Source organism: Trachypithecus francoisi, unplaced genomic scaffold (assembly GCF_009764315.1).
Source record: "Trachypithecus francoisi isolate TF-2019V2 unplaced genomic scaffold, Tfra_2.0 Lachesis_group18, whole genome shotgun sequence".
Classification (NCBI taxonomy): Eukaryota; Metazoa; Chordata; class Mammalia; order Primates; family Cercopithecidae; genus Trachypithecus; species Trachypithecus francoisi.
In genome coordinates this window covers 27,888,275-27,901,566 of record NW_022681463.1, presented here as the reverse complement: position 1 = coordinate 27,901,566, position 13,292 = coordinate 27,888,275, and the positions used below count along the sequence as shown (strand labels likewise).

General features: G+C 32.7%; 1 long non-coding RNA gene across 1 annotated transcript in view; it reads right to left on the bottom strand.

Annotated features, from left to right (window-relative positions):
* Nucleotides 1–12,959, bottom strand: part of LOC117063634 — a 239,123-nt gene extending 226,164 nt beyond the window's left edge. Inside the window, exon 1 of the long non-coding RNA XR_004429022.1 lies at nucleotides 12,832–12,959. This is a non-coding gene — a long non-coding RNA (uncharacterized LOC117063634). The remainder of the gene's footprint in view (nucleotides 1–12,831) is intronic.
* Nucleotides 12,960–13,292: the final 333 nt, after the last annotated feature.

Genomic DNA, 13,292 nt, shown 5'->3' with positions numbered 1-13,292 from the left:
TCAATTGACACTCTTAATTTTTCCATTAAAGTAAACTTCACTCTAATTGATGTGAGATGATATCTCATTGTGCTTTTGATTTGCATTTCTCTGAAGACCAGTGATGATGAGCTTTTTTTTTTGATATGTTTGTCGACCGCATAAATATCTTCTTTTGAGAACCATTTGACCTAGTGATACCATTATGGGGCATATATCCAAAGGATTATAAATCATTCTACTATAAAGACACATGCACACTTATACTTATTGCAGTATTATTCACAATAGCAAAGACTTGGAACCAACCCAAATGCCTATCAGTGATAGACTGGAAAAAGAAAATGTGGCACATACACACCATGGAATATTATGCAGCCATGAAAAAGGATGAGTTCATGTCCTTTGCAGGGACATGGATGAAGTTGGAAACCATCATTCTCAGCAAACTAACACAAGAACAAAAAACCAAACACCAAATGTTCTCCCTCATAAATGACAGCTGAACAATGAGAACACATGGACACAGGGAGGGGAACATCACACACTGGGGCCTGTGTGGGTTGGGGGACTAGGGGAGGGATAGCATTAGGAGAAACACCTAATGTAGATGATGGGTTGATGGATGCAGCAAATCACCATGGCACGTATATACCTATGTAACAAACCTGCACATTCTGCCCATGTATGCCAGAACTTAAAGTACAATACAAAAAAGTAACCTTCATTTTCATATCTAAATATTGCTTGTTGTGTTGCAGACAATTTAAATATAGCCAAATTATATCTTCATCATGAAGACAGTTGTAAGCATTGCTTATAATTTCTTTTTAGTATATCAAAATGTGTCACACTCAAACTTGACTTAATTTCCCATACAATTTCAATAAACTTTGTAAAGGATTCATGACTTTGTAAACCCAAGATACAAAAGTGTAGTTTCTCCTCTATTCTGTTAGAACAATGTGAATGCATGGGTTTCATAAAATTCATCATTAGGAAGTGCTGTCTGGGAAGCACTCCCCCCTCTTTTTTTTTTTTTATTCCAGTATTCCAGTAGCCAAAAGGAGCTCTAGAAATCTGCAAGCCAACAACGGCTTAATTTTATGGTGGACTCTTGATGCTATGAATTCATAACTAAGCAGGGGCGGCCGAAAATGAACACAACTTTTCTTGAATAATGCTTATTCTGGAAAAAGAAAAAGTCTGATAAGGTCATAGGTTGTTTTTCCAACTGCTTCTTTACCAAATAGACTCAAACTATATTGACACCTGCAACAACTAATAATATAGCGGCAAAATAATAATAGTAGCTAACATTTATTTGGCACCTGCAGTGTACTAGAAAGTGTGTTACATATTTTGCATGAATTATCTCAACTAATCCTCTCACAAAAGTAGGTTTTAATATTTTAAACATATTTTAGATGAGGAAACAAAGATATTTATTTCAATAAATAACATTTTAACTCTACTAAGAGGCAGAAATATGATTGAGACCCTAAGGAACATTTGCACACATCTCTGTTTTTAATCACTGCACAATCTGTGCAAAAGTCCATATAGTAAAAAGCAATGAGATAATCAAAAGGACTAATACTACTATGTTTGAAAATATTGTATTTTCATAAAGAATTATTGAATTAAAAATACAATAAAATACTTTTTTAGCTTCAACCACTTTTCCTAAACAATGATTTGAAAGACAAAACACTATATACTTTAGACATTTATTCAACCTCCTTATATAAGAACCTTTCTAGAATGCCATTTAGAAGAGTCTGCATTTTAATTGTCTTCTGTTAAAATATTATCAAGTTCACCAAAATAATCCAAAATGAGGTAGCCTTGCATGCATTAGTTGACATTGGATATGTACAGATGAGTCCACTAATCAAAGTAAGGATAGCCTAAGCGTATTCTAATATACATGAATTAGTGTGTGTGTAAACAAATGTGTAAGGCATTTTAATCTCTGAGAAACTATCTCCACAAAGTTGATCAATATATCTGCTTGATTTTTTTTTTTCCCTCAGTGAACACACATGTCAGGACTAAAACTTAACAGCTTACCTATTGCTCACTTTGTGTAAGACAATTTTAGAGTAATCCAATCCATTCTGTATCAGAAGGTCTTATGCAAATAACATGGAATGCTGCCAAAACACAGCATGGGACCTGAGGTAGTGTTTTACTTTTATTTATTTTTTTTTTTTTTTTAAGTTATACTTTAAGTTCTAGGGTACATGTGCACAGCGTGCAGGTTTGTTACATATGTATACATGTGCCATGTTGGTGTGCTGCACCCATTAACTCATCATTTACATTAAGTATATCTCCCAATGCTATCCCTCCCCACTCCCCACCACCCTAGGACAGGAAGGGGAACATCACACACTGGGGCCTGTCGTGTTTTATTTTTATTATTGTGCTTCCCAGAATAAGTTATCAAGTTAACTTAGCTACACATTTTCCTTCAGTGTGAGGTACACTGACCAAGGAGGCAGAAAATTGGGAGATCTATCCAATTTGCCAGAAACTATTTATAGGAGTGGCAATTTAGTTAAAGAATTTACACTGTCTGTTTCCTTTAGAGTGTAGTATTCCATGATCTCTATGGGCCCTGCCACTTCTAAAATTCAAAGCAACTGAGTTTCCATTTTTCTTCATCAATTGTCATACCAACAAGGCCAAAACACAGTAAAAAAATTGACATTTGAAAAAGTTTGTAATGATTTTTACTTTGGGAAGTGATTTAAAAATCCTTTAAGTTAATCTTCAATAATTCACTAAGTGTTGGGAATCAGATTTTTATATTCAGGGACTACTGATGTGCTAATTGATACGACAATTAAAAACTAATACATTTTCAAAAGGGCTCCTTTATTCAGCCGTAATGTTGAATAGATATCTAACATGAGCTAATTTACTTACCACCATTTGGACCTCACCTAAACTATTACAGAAACAGAGATTTCAAATCTCATTTAGAATTCTTCAGAACTATTTTTAAAAGAATATTAAGTTTTTTTTTTTCCAAAAAGGAATGCAAAGTGTGGATGACTTGTTATCTCTATGGACATATAGAGCATATGGTTAAATATTTTCAACATAGTAATCATTGGTCTTGAAAAGACCTAATAATAAATTGGAATACATTATCTCAAATTGAAAACTTTATTTGCAAATGTTGCTTGCTTTTTGTATTAGTCTGCTCAGTTATATTACACAATTGTGAAGAGAATTCGGTCTATTCACTTTATCAAGTATAAATAGAAACCAAAAATACCTGTTCATGCGTGCATTCCTCTAGTCATGCGTGCCCTCACACACTCACTCCCACCCAGTACTGCTTTATGGGTTTGGCTTATGCTGCAGTTCCTGAAATCCTAAATATTATGTACCAGCTGCCAGCAGGTATCTGCAGGTGTTTGCCTACAAGAAGTTCATTGACAGTTTACTGCAGCAAGAGTACTTTCTCTGGCAGTGGAAATTAGCTGCAAAAACACTGCAGGCAAAGTAATGTTTTAAGGACAATGATGCTTCATGTGCTGTGAATGGATAATTATTTATTATCTGCCAGGCCAAGATTAATCACTCTTGTGTGATATTTTTCCCATGGAAAAAAATAGTTATGAAATTCTAGTTTCCACAGTCATTGTCAGTGTACTGGAAGGACTGCAGCTGTACTAGGAGTCTCATGGACATTTAACTTCTGACAGCTGTGAATGCTTCTTTGTGAATGCAGACATTGCTCTTTGACTCAGAGTTTCTGGAAGAGCTCCAAGATGCATTCTCAAGTGCCCCTGCAGCTCTCTGAGTGCATATTAGGAGAAGGTGGTCAGAAATATCATGAATTGCTAAGGTGGAGATATACTTGTGCTTTCTTTTACTATACATGTATTTATTTCAACATTGATATAAATAGATGAGGTGGTAGTCAGTGATGAACCTAACATTTACAAAATTTCAGTATTTGGAGATTCATGATTATGTCAAATCTTTTCATATATGATTATACTTTTATTGAGGAAATAATGATATGCACCAACACTCTTTTTTTGAGTTTTATGGAGACTCATGCCTAATATTCCTAACAAAATTGGACTACATGACATCGATGCTCAAGAAGATTGTCAGATGTTTAAAAATAGAGTAAAATTTAGCTATTTATAGGGTCTATTAGTCATTTGTGATTAATATTACCATAAGTTTATTTTTAATTATTGAGAAACTTAGTTATGGGATTATCTTACTGCATGTATACTTTTGAAAAAAATAGAAAATACGTCACAAAATTCTCAATTTAAAATTATTTACATAACATATTTATGTCAGAAAGGACTATGAGTTTATGTGCCTAAACTTAAGCATGAAAGGGATTCCCCTTCAAATAAACTATTTTTGCATTTTCCACATAAGGAAAAAGCATACTGTATGTATACAAGCAAGTGTTGTTTTATTAACTTGTAAGTTAATTTTATTAACTTGTTAGAGTAATATATTTGAATTACTCTAACAATTTCTGGTAGTTAATAATATCCTTGATATTGCTAAGTTAGATCCGTATAGAAACAGCCTATTTATAAATATATTTGTGATCAGTTTAATATCAATTTTATTATTATAATAATTAAAAGAGCAATAGTATATGTTAATATTTTGAAATGTATTTTCACTGTTTCATTTCTCATAATATATCTGACATGATAGAAATGATGAATCACTTAGAAAGTATTCTTATGGAGACTAATTACTGAAAATCAATGTACCTTTTTGTTTGTTTTAACTGATAACAAAGTTCAAAGGTATTAATTTGAACTAACATAGGTAAGGCAAATAGACACTGAGAGTTTGTGTAATTCCTAGCATAGTCTGCTCTCTACTGTCTGTATGAAATACGGAATATCAACAACCACCTCGAAACTCAGCATTTCATCTGTAAGTAATAATAACATCTCATGAAATCATTATAATAATGAAATGAAAAAATGAGACAATCTACATAAAATATCTGGTAATAGTAAATGATTACATGTATGTATGTGTACATTTTATTTACCTTTGACTTTGAATTATAAATAAAGTGTGCATTGCCTGTGAATGCTTGTGTTAACCGTAGCTGAAGAAAGTCACATTATGCCGGGCGCTGTGACTCATGCCTGTAATCCCTAGCACTTTGGGAGGCCGAGGCAGGAGGATCACGGGGTCAAGAGTTTGAGACCAGCATGGCCAACATGGTGAATCCCCATCTATACTAAAAATATAAAAATTACCCTGGCGTGGTGTCACATGCCTATAATCCCAGCTACTCGGGAGGCTGAGACAGGAGAATTGCTTGAACCAGGGAGGCGGAGGTTGCAATGAGCCAATATCACGCCACTGCACTACACCCTGGGTGACAGAGCAAGACTTCATCTCAGAAAAGATAAAAAATCATCACATTACATATCAAAAAAGTTCAGTCAAATGGATTCCTATTATGAAGGACAAATGAATTTAGGCCTGCCTTTCTCTACGTAATACATTACTATTAAATGCTACTGTATCTATGCTATAGTGAAATATTTTTAAATATGAAAATACTCAGATGTCATGAATAAGTGGTAGTTTAAATGGTTAAAGTCTGTTTGCATAGCAGTCACTACTCATATAATAAAACAGTTGAAGATCTAGATTGATTTTAGAATGAATCATGCATCTCATACTGGTGATTTAAATCAAAATTGGTTATTTGTTCATTGAGAATTACAATAATCAATTAAAATTGCAGCATACATCATAGCATGCTACATGAGAATAACTATAAATTTTGTGTCACTATAAAAATCTTCGTTAGATTGATGGAATATTTTTAATCGAAAAATAAAAATGCATCATGTAATATTAAATAAAAACTGAGCTGGCACAGGTATGTTTTTCAGAGGTAACCTTTCATGAATTTACCATCCAGTTACCAATATCTGTTTAAATAAAGATCACTAGTAGAATAAAATGGGCTGAGTGTGGTGGCTCATGTCTGTAATCCCAACATTTTGGGAGCCCGAGGCGGGCGGATTACAAGGTCAAAAGATCGAGACCATCCTGGCAAACACAGTGAAACCCCGTCTCTACTAAAAATACATTAAAAAAAAAATTAGCCGGGCATGGTGGTATGTGCTTGTAGTCTCAGCCATTCGGGAGGCTGAAGCAGGAGAATCACTTGAACCCAGGAGGTGGACGTTACAGTAAGCCGAGATCACGACACTGCACTCCAGCCTGGGTGACAGAGCAAGTCTCCATCTCAAAACAACAACAACAACAACAAAAACAATAACTTAAAATCTGTAAGTTAAGATTAATAATAATTATTTTTAAAAAAACAAAAAACTCTTTTTGAAAGACAGGATCTCATTCTCTCTCCCAGGCCAGATCATAGCTCACTGCAACCTAAAACTCTTGGACTCAAGGCACCCTCCTACTTCAGCCTCCTGAAGAGCTAAAACTACAGGTGCACACCACCACACTCAACTACTTTTCTTTATTTTTATTTTTGTACAGATGGGGTCTTGCTATGCTGCCCAAGCTGGTCTTGAACTCCTGGCCTCAAGAAATCTTCCCACCTAGACCTCCCAAAGTGCTGGGACTAGAGGAGTGAGCCAACATGCCTGTACCAGATTAATAATTGTATTATATTTTTCCAAGGAGTTTACATTTTAGTATTTATTATTTGATTAACCAGTGTGATAGTTATATAGTCCACTGAAGACATAGCACATTAACTTTGTCATCTACCCAGAGGAAATGTTTTCATTTATGCAGAGGCGCAGATGATACAAAGCCAGAGCCAAGAATGAATTCAAGGTCTTGGAGAAACACTTTACTGATGACTAGGCCTGGTGGTTTCCTAATTATTTTGGACTTAAGCCTTTAAGCAATGTGTGATTCCTTTAAAGTTATATTGGTTTTTGTCTATGGAAGAAGCATATTGTTGGAAATAAAGGCCACTAATATGATGAATATTTTAGATAGATTGATGAAAAACACAATCTAACCTTAAAAAATTATAACTTCTGAATGGGACTCATTATCAGGTCATTATGTCTTTGTATCAGATTTATAAATGTCATTTTATTAAAACTGAGGTTTATTGAGCTTTTCATGGAAATTAGAGACCATATTAGCATTCTGTGAATTAGTTAATTATAATTTGCTGTTCAAACTCTGTCCACTCCAATTGTACAAAACAACACTAAACTTTAAAATCATGTTTTGGTATTAAAATAGATGGAATACACACATTCAAGTGCAGTTTTTTTAGAGTCTTTTTGACACACAAAACCTAGCCTAGATAATTCCTGAAGCAAAATACCGATTTGGTATTTTCTTTTCCAGTTCTACTAACATCCCACAGTGTGATCTAGAGAAAAGTACTTCAGAGACTACTTTGCCATGCATAAAAAGGCACTTATCTTCTAATAAAATTCTATTGATTTAAAATAATCTACCTTTCTTTCTTTATAGAGGTATAATAAGCGTGTAATGAAGAATTTTGAAATGCTTGTAAAGTGCCTTGAAATCTTTAAAAGAATAGTAGAGGCCTTCAATTGAATGCAATTTGAAAGAATTGAGTAGAGACCCTAAACAGAATGCAAATCAGGCCTCTTGCCAAATGTGAATCATAATTGCCCTTATTTATTGAGGGTGTCATAATCACCATCATTACTTATGAGTGCAGCTGTTCATATTGATTGAATTTCCAAGGTATCCCAGAAATTGCACAAGAAACACAGTTTCAATCCTCTAGGAATTTGTATTCTAGACCTGCACTGTCCAATATGGTAGCCACTAGCCACAGGTGGCTATTTAAATTTAAATCAATCAAATTTAAATAACAATAAAATTTTAGTTCCTCTGCCATATCATCCACATTTCATTTTTTAAAGCTACCACCTACCAAAAGGTATCATTCACATTTCAACTGCTCAATAGCCTTATTTGGCCAATAGCTATCACATTGTATTGCACAGATACAGTTAATTTCTATTATCTTAGAAAATTCTATTGAACAGCCTCTTGTAGAGGTTTGCTGAACATCTGCCACAATAAATATTTATTCAAGAATACAATTTATGCAATATAATTTTATTGCATAAATTGTAATTCATTAATTTTGAGAGAGACTTTTGATAGAGAAAGTAGATAATTTACAAAAAGTCAAACATCTCTGTAAGCATTCTGATATGAATCAACTATTTTCATCTCAAATACAAGAGATAGGATCTAGCACCTTTTAGGTGCTAAATAAATATTTGTTGAATTAATAAATTCATAAATGAACAAGTACTTTGTGTATACAAAGAGATTTCTGGAGCTCATTTTTCTCGCTATTGAAGGGATACCATATACTGTTTTCAAAATAAGTAATGATAATGTAGTCTGGAAGAAAAATACACATTAAGCAAGAAATAGAACATTGCGCAGATCAAGTGTTTGAAAATGCAAGGGAATGTTTAGATAAGCAAGTCTTCACTGTTAGAAAGAATAAGAAAGATTTTTTCAAGTGGAGAAAGGACTTACATAGAATTCTCTAGAACAGTAGGTAAAAGAAAAATGAAAAGTCTGACAGATAAAAGGGCAGTGGAAACCAAAGCATTGGAGTTGGGGAAAAGGCTGATTCATTTTGAGGGGATGAAGAGATTATGAGAGTCTTCTGTTGAATGAAGGATTCCAGTTGGCAAAGTTGAATGTAGTACAGTCAATTTAGATATTTTTTCATTAGCAATGGTTCTTCTTAAATTGTTGTAATTTAACTGTGTTTTAGGATAATTAATTGTTTTTCTCTGTAAAAAAAAAAAAACAGAAATAACAGAAAATATAGGCATAACATAATGCCTATTTAGACTTACTCTCTAAAAATGACTAGAGATGTGCGAGAACCAAGGACCAATGGGTCCCAAGAGACAAATCATAGCACTAATAAGAGAGTTACATAGAAAAGCTAATCTGATTACATTATGAAACTGCTTCATTTCCAGTGGAATGTGTGCATTTCAATGCTAGTATAAGCCAGATGGCAGTAGCCTTTGTTCTAGCAGGGTCTGATGATAGTTTGTATATTTAAAATGTCACAACTACACTCACTTTTCTTCAGTAAATAGTAAAGAACAGCTGCTGACAACTTCAAGTGCAATCACTTATCTTCTCAACAGAGCCATTTTCATCCTCCTCTTCACTCACCAGAGTATCAAATAAAACTGATGTTCCCAACACACAGCATGGTTCTGAATAGTGAAGATAACAAAGCTAGCTTTTATTAATGACCATTCTATTAGCTGATATTGGTAGCTAGAATTGAATGTCACATAAGAGTAATGATGAAAAATTATTGTAACTAATTAATTGACACTCATATTTAGAAATATATTCAGTGTCTCCAGTGATAATAATGTGTCATGAACAATAAAACCATTTGGGAACTATGGGATAGAGATGAATTTAAGGAAATCATCTGGAACTCTTCCTAAGCTCTTAAATCACCCTTCCAAATATCCTTATTTTTCAAGTGCACATTTTTATAAATTTTTATTGGGAATGTGTATGTAAAAATTGAACAAAATGTAGTAGAAACCAAAACAGTAAAAAACAAAAATAGTAAAGAAAAGAGCATATGATGAAAAACAAACTCCCATTCTATTTAAGGTGCCAGTCTTCTTCCAAAAGGTAAACACTGTTATTGGATTTGTGTGCATTAATTTCTTTCCAGAAAAAAGTCTGCCTCTCACGTATTATAGGTAATGTTATATATACTCCTAGAAATGGCAAAACAATATTCCTATACAAACTGTTGTTTAAAGTAGAACAGTATTCTAAGGTATAGATGGACATGTATGATTTTTCAGTGAGTCGGACATTTAACTTGTTCTTAGTCATTTTCACATGCAAGCATCTGTTACAAATAATACCTTCTGACATAGTGTTTTATATATCTTACTTTGGTACACCTGAAGGCTACTTTCTGAAAAAGTAGTGTTCCAAAGATATATTTTTGTAGATATTTCCCATTGGTTATCCAAAAAGGATATTTTCATATGTAATTATATCAAAAAATATCAGAGTGTATGTGCAAGGAACTGCATGAGGCAAGGAAGAAAATTGGCTATTTGTTGTATATTCTTTTGTAATGCCTCTGAGAGTCTATTTCTAAGATTGTGAATAATTAAGTCTATAAGTGAATAAATAATTTCAGCAAAATTATATTTGCTGGCCATTTTTACTTTGATAATTATAACTGCATGATGTTTGTTTTTAATTTTAAATGTATTAGACAAAATGTCAAAGACAAATGCTGTATACTAATTTAATTTAGCAATTTCATAGAGACACAATCATAAATGGTGACTCATTATTTTCCTCCAGGAGAAACTTTTATCTTCTCCTTTCAGATATGTAAGACATATATATTTATATATATCATATATTATATATAATTATATATAAGAATGTGATATATACATATAATTTCAATTTCAAAAACTTTAAAGACATATGCCCCTTATCTTAGACTTGAAAAATGTGTCATTTATTAAATTGAGTTGAACAGACTTCTTAGCCATTACTATGGAGGAATAGAAATTTAGCATTAGAATTCCATAATCTTAACTCACCAGTTAGGCCAACAACAACAATAACAACAAAATTGCAAGCTCTACTGGCTTTAGATAGATGTTGATCAATACTTATGAAGTCATGCAATGATTAATAAAGAATTTCCTTGTTTATAGTCCTCATTAGATTGTTTCTTAAAGCACCATAATTCTTGACTAAGCATTTTAATATTCTAAAGATAACACACGGTGATACACAAATGTGATAAGTGTTATCTTAAGAAATGTACTTAATATAAGAATTTCTCTTGTGTTCATAAAGCACTAAAATAATAATTCTAGAAATTAATAAATATAAATTTACAAAAATATATGGTCAATTTTAAGTGGCAAGTATGCTACTTATGTTTTAAATTTAAATTTAAATTTGCAGGTATCAAATTATGGCCATAATTGATCATGACAATTACATTTGCAGTATAAATGCCAAATATATTTGCCAAATATATTTCCTACATGATATGCATTTATGATGATACTCTCTCAATAGATAATTCTAATATAAAAAATATATTTGCAAACATTTGGACAAATGTGACTTTCACATCCAACTCCATCAAATAATGTTTAATATTAATAAACTTAATTCTGGGGAGATATATTTAATCAATCATTTAATTTTACAATGGCCAAATGTATCTATGTAATTAAGTGCAGTATCTCAGTGCTATCTGAAAGCAAGTGTACACATATGACCATATGTTGCTTAATATAGACTAAAACATAGATATGTTTGCTCATGTGAGGTAAAAGCTTTTGCTCATATTTGAGCACTCTTATGTAATTCATTTATATATTTTCTAAGCAATAGTCAACATTCAATGCAAATAAAGAAACAGATTAATAACTGAGGCTTTTCCTTATATCTATGATGTTTTCCCTCTTGTGTTCTGTTCTGAACTCATGTCACAGTGTTTTCTAAAATTTCATTCTCTTGCAGAGCATCTTACAGAGACACCTAGCGGCAAAAGGTAATGGTGGCTTCTGGGGCCACTCTCATTGTTGAGTTAATGGTAGAAAGTTTTCATCATTTACTTATTTGAACAACAAGAGATAAACTAGATTATTAGCATAAGTGTTTCCAACAAAACCGTAACTTAAACTAATTCCAAACATACTTAATACTTCTTAGTTGAATAACATTTACTTTAATTAGAACAATAAGTATTTAAAATAAAAATAATACAAAACCATGAATTAAATTTTGATATTGAATGCAATTATGAAGATTTAGAACAGTGATAAAATATAATAGCTTTATTTAAGCTATTTTGAAAAAATAAATAATCGATTAAGACAATTTAGGACCTTTCAGGACTTCTACAAAGTTAATCAATATTGAAAATTATGTTTCTGATAAGACTCAACAGTTATATTCCAAAGGCTTCTGGCTGTAATTCCGATATAATTTTAAATTTAAATATTACATTTTCATTTTGAAAATATAGAAGTGATTTTAGACTTAAAAATAAATTTTCTAAAATGTTTATATAGTGTTAAAAGTTAATGACTAAATAAAAAATACAGAAATAAGTCTTTTGTGGATGAAGTGTAAGTTATATTTGTTTATGCAATATATCTATAGCTAGTGGCTATCATTCCTAGGTCAAATGTTTCTAAATTTAATAAAACGTTCCATTACAAGACTTTGTTTTTATTATCTGAAATTACTATTACTTCTTTCCTTCCTCTCCCTTGAATATAACCCACACTCAAACAAAATTGTTTCCAAATAAAGTAATTATGGCATAAAGTAAATATATATATATATTTGCACAACATATGCAGGGGGAAGTTCAAGAAAGATTGCAATACCTCAAGAGACTGCAATGTTCATCGCCTGAGATACATATACGTCTCAGAACATAGACATACTATCGGACTCTATATTAATATTAAACATGACTAACCAGAATATTATAACACCGTATTATCCCAAATATTACTAAGAATAAAACAATATCAATTATTTCCAAAATAAAGTGGGTAAAATATATTTACACGGAGAAACTAACTACATAGTTATCAAAGGAACAGGCACATGTGCACTCAGTCTGCACTGAGTCACTTATGATGATCAACTTTTATACCTTTGATGAACAGCAGGTCTAATATTACAAACATTGAAAACATGTCTTATGAATGTAAAGACCCCCTTTGGGGAATGGAAGTGTCTGGTTTCATGGAAAGAGCCAAGAATACTTACTGTAGAGATGACTCTAGTGGAGTTTAGCAGGTGACTCTTCAAGAAACTCGCTTTCTATCGATACTGCATTTACTTAGGGGTTTTCCAGCTTTTTGGTACACACCAAATGTATTCAAAAACATTCCCTCTGACAGTCTTTCACATTCCCTTGTGTTGCCTAGACACACCTATAAAACGTAATTCTATTAAAAAGAGAAAAGTAGCGCCCTTGTTTGCAGCTAGGAGGAACCACTCCCTTTTCCAGGATCCTTAACAGTATGTACATGAGACAGCCGCATTCTAAATGGCAGGAGGAAGGCAGGCGATCAGCACTGGGCTGGAATCATCTGTTCCTGACCACCAGCAAACCTGGCACTGCCGGGGTTATTTCCACTCCTCCCTTTCCCAATCCAAGAATTGCACAGTCCCACGCTCGTATTACGCACATGGTCCAAGACTCCTCTGTCTCCTACGAATGTGAC